This window comes from Buteo buteo, chromosome 12, assembly GCF_964188355.1.
Source record: "Buteo buteo chromosome 12, bButBut1.hap1.1, whole genome shotgun sequence".
NCBI lineage: Eukaryota > Metazoa > Chordata > Aves > Accipitriformes > Accipitridae > Buteo > Buteo buteo.
In genome coordinates, this window is record NC_134182.1 from 29,176,308 (window position 1) to 29,186,678 (window position 10,371).

A 10,371-nucleotide genomic window follows, 5' to 3' on the forward strand; every position below is an offset into this window, starting at 1 on the left:
TGGACCATACAGCTCAGCTAGTTTTCAGAAACTAATAGGATCAGACTCTGTTGCCATAATAGTCAGTGGCAACCGTAGTGTAACTGACTAACAGAATTTTGCTTAGTCACAGAACAGGATATTAAAGAAATTTTCTGTGTGACAAAAGTTGGTTATGTGATTATGCTCATGTTACCTTAAATGATGCTGCACTACAGCAACTGCATAAGACAAATACCTTAAACATCTTTAGGCCATAATAATATATATATGTCATGATATATATATATATATATATGTGTGTGTGTATGCTATATATATACACCTGTATGCATCTATCTCTATATACATATTAGATTGTCTATAGTGTTTCTTCAGTGAGCCAATTCTGTAGTAAATGCTATGATTTAACGGGCAAAAATTGAATTAAATTTGAGTCTATTGATACTATTGCTCATGCGTGTTAATTTTTATTAAAATCGTGGTTGGTCAAATTATGTATGTTCAGGTCATTAAATGATAATTAGTTTTTCATTATTGTTATTTTAATTGCAGCTCCTCAGTGTAAACAGTGCTAAAACATTCTTAAATTAGTATGATCAGATTTAAATACCCTTTAAATAAGAGTATCATCCTGTGAAAAGTAGTGTTTTGGATGGTGTTTATTTTCAGAGTAAAACTATATTTCTGATTCCCTCAGTAGGGTGGCATCGGTGCATTCATTATTGAATATTACACGGACTATATTTGTTTTCTTTTTAAATTTATAGTGAACATAAGTATATGTATGCAAATGAACAGTACTATTGGAAATGTTTTGCATGGTTCTAGTAAACAGTGATTGCATTTGCAAAATACAAAATTTTGAGTTTCAAGTTGTTTGCCTCTTCGCTATCTCTTCTTAATGCCTGATCAAGTCTTCATCCTTCAAGTTTTTTAGACTTGCCCAATAGCCTCCACATCTTTGAAGCAGGGCATTTGAAGCTGAACACTGTCAAAGTCGTAGGCTGAATCAATATTTTATCAGTTCAGTAAATGTTCTTATATATGAGTACATATCAGAGAATATCTTTGTTTTCTAGAACATCAAGCTTTTTTTGTTGTTGTGTTTGCACAAAAATATTTTTTTTCCCAAACTGTTTTTAGATAAACTGAGCTTCTGGTTTTGGTGTGCTAGAGGATAAATTGGGCCTTTTTCTTGAAGCAATTTGTCTCTGACCCAGTTTTCAAATTAAATTCAATTAATTTTTCATGCTGAAATGACAGAGAGTTTGTGATTACATAGCTCTGTGCATTTGTAGTACCTTTTGACCTTGCTTTTCATTAATGCAGCCATTTCACCTATAGTTAGTATGACATTCAGCTACTATGAAGTTATTCTAAATACTATTTAGAGACTTTCTTGGAAGGGACATTTGGAGGGCATCATAAACTTGCTCACAGCAGAGCTAACTGCTCAGTCAGAGAAGCTCTGGGCCCTGTGCACAGGAGTTTTGACTCCATTGACAGGGATTCCACCTTTCTGGGCAGCCAGGTCCAGTGTTTAAACACAATCCTTGTGGGGATTTTTCTTCCTTCGATTTGGAATTTCCCTTTCTGCAACTGGTAAGTGTTGCCTCTACCGCTTTTACTGTGCACTTTCAAGAAGATACTGGCTTTTTCTATATGTTTCCTCCATAGCCATCCACTTGGTAATTGAAGACTACAATTAGATCCCCCCTTAAACTCTTCTTCAGACTGAACAGATGCAACTCCCTTCACTTCTTCCCATAAGTCATATTGTCATGTGCTTAAGCCCCTTAGCCACCATGGTAGCAATCCACTGTTTTCCTTCCAGTTTGTTAGTGTCTTTCTAGGTTGTTGAGGAGCCCAAAGTAGACACAGTGCACTCAAAAGGGTATAATATCCACTTCATGAACAGTACATCTTCCAAAAGCACAGGCCTGGTGGACAAGATTCATCTTGCCTTATTGTTACCGTCTAAAGCAATTTAAAATACCCAAGCAGACTTCTAAAATCAGTGAAGGGAGAAAATTCCCCTGGAAACTGATTCCTCACATCTATCATCTCAGTTATATTAGGAGGAAATAAATTGCTTGCTGAAGGTACTTTTCTCTCTTCATTCACTTTTGAAGAAACTTGGATAGCTAGACTAGCCTGGACACATAAGAGACAGCTACATTTAAAGTAGAGTGGATCCAACCTCTATGCTGTTAAAATCTGCAGTGTCTGCCAGTGTTTTATTTCCAAGTATAAGATATTAGCAAACTACACCTTGGCTCTTTAATAGAAAATGTACATCCTCCTGTCATCCTGCAAAAGTCAGGGTAAGCATAGCATCTGTCATCTTCTTAACACAGACCTAAGGATACTGGCAAACCTGCATTTTCCTTCCAGAGTCCTAGGCTTTTAAACTTACTCAGCCTTTATCTCATCTTCCCATCTGAATCAGCATGGGTTTGTTCACTTGAGGATGTACTCATCTTAATAATCCTTTTCTATTTGAGAAGTGGGGCAGCAGACTACTCTTGTTTTAATATAGAATAGAATAGAACAGAACAGAATAGAATAGAATAGAATAGAATAGAATATTTCAGTTGGAAGGGACCTACAAAGATCACCTAGTCCAACTGCCTGACCGATTCATGGCTGACCAAATGTTATAGCATGTTATTAAGAGCATTGTTCAAAAGCCTCTTAAACACTGACAGGCTTGGGACATCAACCACCTCTCTAGGAAGCCCGTTCCAGTGTTTGACCACCCTCTCGGTAAAGAAATGCTTCCTAATGTCCAGTCTAAATGTATATAATTCTGTAGTACTTGGAATTCACTTGTAGGAGATGAGAGTTGTGGGAAGGATGAGAAATACTATTGAGTCTGAATTTTACTGAGGCTCATTATCCCTTTTGGCAGAGGTGTCTAGGAATCTGTGATTCTGCATGTGCTTGTGCTCGACAGAGAAAGACACAAAATTCTTACAAAATAACACAGCAGTTCTATAATTCATATAATTTTAAGTTGTAATAAAAATACATGTTCCTTCTGTGTATATATCTTAATTGCTCCAGATTTTATTGATATGGTGCTTTGTTGCAGGGGAACAAAAGTTGTATTCTGCAACCACTGAGCTAAAACAGAAGGAGAAGGAGCATTCAGATAAAGAATAGAAACTCAGACTTCAAGAGTGCTGAAGTAAAATGCAGTGAAAGTTCGAAAAATTTGCCAAGGATAAGAAAGAAGAAATGAAACAAGATATGGATACCACTATTTAGATTGGTAAAGATGGGGGCCAGGATGCTGAGAAAAGCTTTCTCTTCAAAGACCTGAAGGTATTTGTAGAGAAAAGAGTACCAGAATGACAGAACACTTGAAGGCAAGAGGTGTAAAAGAGAAGGAAATAAGTTTGGTTAGGGCTAACTGGCAAAGACAAAAAAGAACAGATTAAACTGAAATCAGAGTTTTAAAAATAGCAAGAAAAAATTGCAAGAAAACTTGCAACTAAAGATATGAAATGCATATTGCCTTAGGAAATGGACATTTAGCATTTAAATTAAGTGCAAAAACTTTCATGAAGTCACACTCCAAAAAATACCCCAAATTGTGTACCTGTTGCAACTGTTGTGGGAAACTGATACAATTCCTTTTGTTGAAAATATATATATACTAATATATTCTGATTTCTGCAGCTATTTCCACTCAGGTTTTCCTCCCAAACAGAATAGTGGAACGTGAATTTTTGGTAGAAAAAATTAAGTCCACTGAGAAAAAGACATCTCACAACTGTCCTATAAACAGGAAAATATTTCTAGGTCTCCTTTTATTCTGTTAGCTTCTACCAGAAATACACGTTGTCTCTGCAGGATTATGAATTACATTAATAATTTGTCATTGCTTTTGCATTTTGATTCCTTTTGTGACATAAAGACATGGTGTCTTTCCTTATTTTATTTCATTAGCAATACTGAAAGGTCCCATGGAACCAAGGTTCGTGAGCTAAAGCAATGTCAAAAGGTACTGTGACAATAGTTGGTGTTTCAAACACCGACTTGCTGATAAGCCACTCTGAATTTGTACCTAGCTGAATCAGGCCTCTTAGCAAATGAAGCTCTGTAGCTAGCACAGTGTGTGTTACTGCTATACTAATTTCACTTTAAATTTGATTTTTATCCAATACTGAAAAAAACTTCTGCACCTCTTATTTTTCCCTACTAGAAGCTGCTATAGCAAAACTTAGCCTAGTAAAGGGACATTGTTTCACCTTGTCTCAAAGCCCAATGCTGCAATTAACAGTACAGAAATTGGTGTATAAGACACAGGCAATGAAATAAAAAAGGGTGTATTCATCAGCAGATGTAGTCATAGGCCTTCCTTATTCAGGTTCCACCTTCTAAGCATAAGACAATATCAAGAAAGCCATAAACCTTCTTCTGTATATCTGCTTTTAAATTCCTTCTACTATTTTCTTCACCTGCTATGGATGCTTCTCTGTAGCCAGAGGACACTTGGGAGAAATCCTCCTTCTGTGGGTAGAAAAAGGTCACCACTTGCACACATCTTTCTTTGTCTTTTTTCCAGGGCATCTGAGGATCTATAGCTAGCAAGAAAAAGTGACAGTCTAGTCTTTGGCAATTTCTCTCTCCAAACCTGTGGGCGAATCTAGTGTGAGTTATCGCAGAGACCATCTGGGGTATAGTCAAGTATTGCCCTGACCAATCTGAGTTCCCGCAGTCCACATATCTGAAGACATTTCTCAAAGAAACTTCATAAGCTTAGCTGTTATAGTGGCTGTTCCACTGGAAGGCTGCGGTCAACCAGAAGATGGATGCCCAGTAGGATGTATCCCAGCAGGTAAAGTGGAGCTTCAGGGCTTTTCAGCTAGGATTAAGTAACAGGGTGAGAGAATTTGAGGAAAGTTTCAAGTTAGTCTCAAGTTCTATTTCATCCATAAATTGGTTCTATACATGAAAGAAGTGGTACAGGGGATATTTTGCACTTGCTTTGTGCCATTGCAAGGACATTCTTCAGGAGAAGAGAATTTCTTTTCTCAGAGGTGAGGTCCATATGGGAATATTCAATCAGCATAGCTGCATAGTTTGCTAGGGCGATATTGGACTGTATGAAATGATGTTTGCCTGTCTGTTTCTAGTTTCTAGAGGATAGGTTATCCTCTCACTGCTATCATTAACTGGCAAGCTTGTTGGCAGTCTCAGCAAAGGACCAAACAGTGCTTAGGTATGGAGCTTAAAATGCCATCTCATTCCTGCGCTGAGCCCTCAAGCACAGGACTTACAGCAGAAATTTCTGTGGCTGCTGTGTTTCCTCTCTTCCATGGATAAACACAACTTCAGCTCAAACCTGGTAGTTTTTGAAAGCAGTGATTCCCTGAAAATAACACAATTAAAAAAGCAGGATATCAATAGTCAGCTGTTAGGTTCCTGCTGAAAAGTGAAAAGGACCTTTTGGAAAAATCAGGCGTGGCATTAGCTCAGGAAGTCTCTAAAATCTTTACGATGAAGAAAGAGAACAAAAGGAAGCAAACACTGAAAAGCATAAAGATAGTCCCCAGCCTGCATACCACATATAATTAAAGATAAATTTAGCCTTTTTTGTACTTTTCATTTTGCCACTCATTCATGTTTCCACAAACAAATAGCATGTGTGAAAAATTTTCAGAGTATGGATGGTAGGTGAACTATTTGGTTTAGATAGTCACTGTTCCTTTTTTCTTGTTTGTAATATTTGACAGATCTGCTAAGTGTATTGTTTTACTAGCTACATAGATTTTTTTAAATCAATAGTTAATTAGTAATGTTGGTAACAAACAATAATAGCTAATTTTGGTAAACTTCTTAGGCAGCAGTGGGTATTTTCAGTAGATTTCTAAAATTTCATTGATTGCTGCTTCTTTTTTTTAATCCCTTAAAACTCTTGTAGTCTGTGTTTTAAAATACGTCATCTTGAGTGAAACACACTTCATTATTACTCTTGCCCAGACATAGTCTTGAGAATTGTTGAGAATCATCCCCTTAACACGATAGCTAGTGAGAATGAATTCTTCACTCCCAAAACCAAACTCATATCGTGGGAGACAGGAGATAACATCACATTTCTGTGTCAGAGGAAAAAACACAAGCCGACAACCTTCAGCCTGTACAAGTCTTCTTTACTATGCATCTGACAGCATTGAATATATGTATTGACTTACTGTTCTCTTGTTGCTCTATCCTTGGGTCTGTCCTGATGAGGCACTTAAAAAATTATGTGTGTTTGTATTGTGGACAAAATGACCAGAAGATTAGCTATCAACTGCCCAGTTGTGATAAAAGCAGAAACTGCCTTGAACCTGACTTCTATTTCTCCTAAAAAACATTTCTTGCTTATTGCATTAAATTAAAATGGGATGAAATTGATCTAAATGCTGGGTTGACAAGCATACCTTAGATAAAAAGTAGGCAGTTATCAAAACTTCCAGATCTGTTTGCAAGTAGTGGCTCAGCTCAGTTTTATTTTGTGGGAAAAGAGATTGTTAAACTCGTTTTCTTTGAATGCAGATATCAAGAGTAATATTTATATCCCCTGCTGAATCAAATTAGGCAGAAACAAAGAAAATGTGATCTACTTCAGCAAACCTCTTTATCTGAGCTTTCTCTTCAAAACTTAACACTGTCATGTCCCCTGACAGCATACCTCACACTAGCAGCATTTTATCAGATTTTTTTACTATCTTTTAAAGGAAAAGTGGAATCACTTAATGGGCATTGCTAATTTAAAAATCAATGTATTTTCTCAATTTATAAAATTACTCTCAGTTCCAAGCAATGCCTAATACTGTTGAAAAGGAGATAACCAAAAGAAATAATCTGTCATTCATATGTAGTATGTTTGACTATGTTGCCAGATTCTTTGTGTCTTCCAGGTGTTACTGGGGGCCACACAATGACAAAGGAGTGGTACGCTTTAAAGGAAAGATAGGGAAGTATGCCTTTTTTTGGAAAAGTAAGTAGAGCATGCCTGCAAATATTTTCATGGTGATCTGAGAAAAAGAGACTATAGGCAGGGGTACAGCTGCTGAGGCAAAGAAATAAATGGAGATACTGGCAGTAAATGAGTAGGGGTTGAGAAGCTTATTCTAGGAGGAAAGGGTGAAGATTAGAGAAGGAGAAAAGGAGTAATGAGGGTGAGGCCATAAAGCTGGTCCCTCTCCTGCATCTGTGGTGGGAACTGTGGGGATGGAGTTTTGTCCTTATGTGAGTACTTGAACCTCTCTGACAGCCCTGTGGAGCCTGGGATCTGGGGATGTGTGGTCTTTAGGATCGTCTGAGCCCTTCACTCTGCAGGGTACCCATTGCAGATTTACCTTCACCATAATTAGGAGGCTGGGCAGGCAAAAGGAGTATTCAGCCTCATCTCTACCCACACAGGGAGACGGTCAAACTCTAATGTTATTCTCACATAGAAGCACTACAATTTTTATGTGTTTCATTTTTAGGTCATAGAAGACTAAGGATCCCTGATGTTGCTGTGCTTTCTTGTAACTCTAGTTGGCTGATGTTTCTAGTGTGAATCATCATGATTATGAATTCTAAATTACTACTTTCTGTGAATATTGCATAATCTTCTTTTTAAGTATGTGTCAGAAGATAGCTAAAATACAAAACAAAAAATGTAAGGCAGAATTTCAAGGAAAGGATACTGAAGTCACTTGAATTTGTTTTCCCTGTTACTCAGCTTCACTGTACGTTACCATTTCAGTGATACTGGTTTTCTCAGATAAGCCAAGTTGTTCTCAGCTTTAAAGGTGTTGTGGTTTAACCCCATCCAGCAACTAAGCACCATACAGCCACTTGCTCACTCCCCCCAGGTGGGGTGGGGGAGAGAATCGGAAAAGTAAAAATGAGAAAACTCATGGTTTAAGATAAAGACAGTTTAATAGGTAAAGCAAAATCCACACGCACAAGCAAAGCAAAACAAGGAATTCATTCACTACTTCCCACCAGCAGGCAGGTGTTCAGACATCCCCAGGAAAACAGGGATCCATCATGTATAAGGGTTACTTGGGAAGATAAATACCATCACTCCAAATGCCCCCCACTTCCTTCTTCCCCCAGTTTTATATGCTGAGCATGATATCACACGGTATGGAATACCCCTTTGGCCAGTGTGGGTCAGCTGTCCTGGCTGTGTCCTGTGCCAACTTCTTGTGCCCCTCCAGCTTTCTTGCTGGCTGGGCATGAGAAGCTGAAAAATCCTTGACTGAGTCTAAACACTACTGAGCAACAACTGAAAACATCAGTGTGTTGTCAGCATTCTTCTCATGCTAAATCTAAAACATAACACTATACCAGCTACTAGAAAGAAAATTAACTCTATCCCAGCCAAAACCAGCACAGAAGGACAAAAGAGTAATTAGATTAGTCAGATCTAAAATCAGTTGAGAAGAAAAGGTAGATAAATTGTGAATATGATAAAAGATTAAATTAATTGCTGACAAATCCACAGTAATGCATGTTAGATGCTATCTGTAGGCATTGTTGAGTTCTAAATGACGATATACTGGAGTATAGACACAGGAATGACTATTTCCAAATGAAGGAAAGCCTCTAGTGGCATGCAGCAGCACTTACTGAGGCAAAGATAAATATTAAGAATGAGAACAGAAATAATCCTGAAATTAATTAATTAGTAATTATGCTTAATAAATTGTGTGTGCTGTCATTTGGAATATTGTATGAAGTTTTCATAAATAGGCAAAATGTAATAGAAGTTTCATTTTTGTACTGGGACATATAAAAATTGGAGCTGTTTAGTCTGGAGAAATGATTAATAAAGGTAATACATTGTAAGAATTTAAAATAATGAACATTGTAGAACAGTACTTTGTAGAGGGAAAATGAAATTTTTCTTCATTTTAATGAAACAGAAATAAGGAAAATTAAACTCATAGTAGAAAATAAGATTCATTATGAGAAATGCATGATACTTTGTACAAGGGAGGGAGTAATGGATATGGAAAGGAGCTATGGCTTGGATTCTTTGAATTCAAGCTACTGTCAGTTGGACATCACAGAATGGTGTTTTGGCACTAGTATTTCATGTTATGCTTGGTAATTTTATGAAGAAGCCTGAGACCTAGCTAGTTTCCAACTTTGTAAAGCTGATGAGGAACATGTGTCCCCAGCTGGGCAGAGATGGAAACTCTGAGGCAGTCACTGTGAATCCTGACACATGGATGGTCTGTCCTGCCGAGTCCTGGTCAGTCAATGGTGAATCAGGTTTGCTGGTAGTCTAGGAGTGGATGGAAAGAGAGGCAGATCATCAAAGGGGAAATCAACTAGAACAAGCAGCCACAAACTTTTGCAGCAAATACAGTGAGTGTCATCTTCTTTTCATCTGTATGTGAGAAAGAGCCAATTTAGTGGCACATGAACATGCCTACTTTTTTATAATGCCTTTGGTCTATACAGCAGCATCAAGACAAGAATTATTTTTCTGCCGTCCTTCATGAGTGCTCAAAGTTTACTCCATAACAGTAAAATATCCATGAATTTTCCCCTCCCTGTCTATTTCTGAGTAGTTCTCAGAGAGAATACAATTTCTTTGAATGTGTTGTCATTTGCCAAGGAAGGAAGCAAAGATTAATTATTATACTAATATTAAGTACCTGTCCCCCACTTTGCCCTTTCCCATGTCACAGCCCACCTTATGCCCCCCTTCATTTTTCAATCTGTTGTGCTTCTTGGCTCCCAGGAAGGGCTGCCCCCTCAATCTTTTCTGCTTTTAATCATTTCTATCCTTCCCTGTGTACTGTGGTCACTTCACCTCAGTTGTACATCTACAAATCAAAGCAGTTTGATATGCCAACAAAACAAAGACATAACTGTATTCATTCATGCACATGGCATTGTGAAAGCCACAGAGAACTCTTGTTTCTCTCCCCCTACCAGCACAGTCCTTAGGACTGCATTTGATCGCAGTTAGTATAAAGAGATTCAGTTCACACTTAATATCACTCCATGGCCTTTCAAGAGCATCACACACATCAACTAACTGAACCTTACTGCCCTACCAAAGTCGTCTGTTTTGACTATCCCTGTTTTTTTAGAGGAACAAAATGGACTTGCTTCCATTCACAGTACATCAATAGCACAGATCAGCTCAGAACCAAGATGTTTTGGCAATAGCTGACTATAACCACCAGGTTATATCCTCTCCTATATGCAAACCTAGACTCCAAACAGGGCCTCAGCTGAGACCGCGCCTCAGGCTAAGTACAGATCCTGCACTACAGAACAAACTCCCTCTCTTTCCACATATTCACCACACTTTGCAAACATTAACTAATTAGTTAAACTGAGGTCCCACTTAAAACCAAGATCCTTTTTTTAGAATCT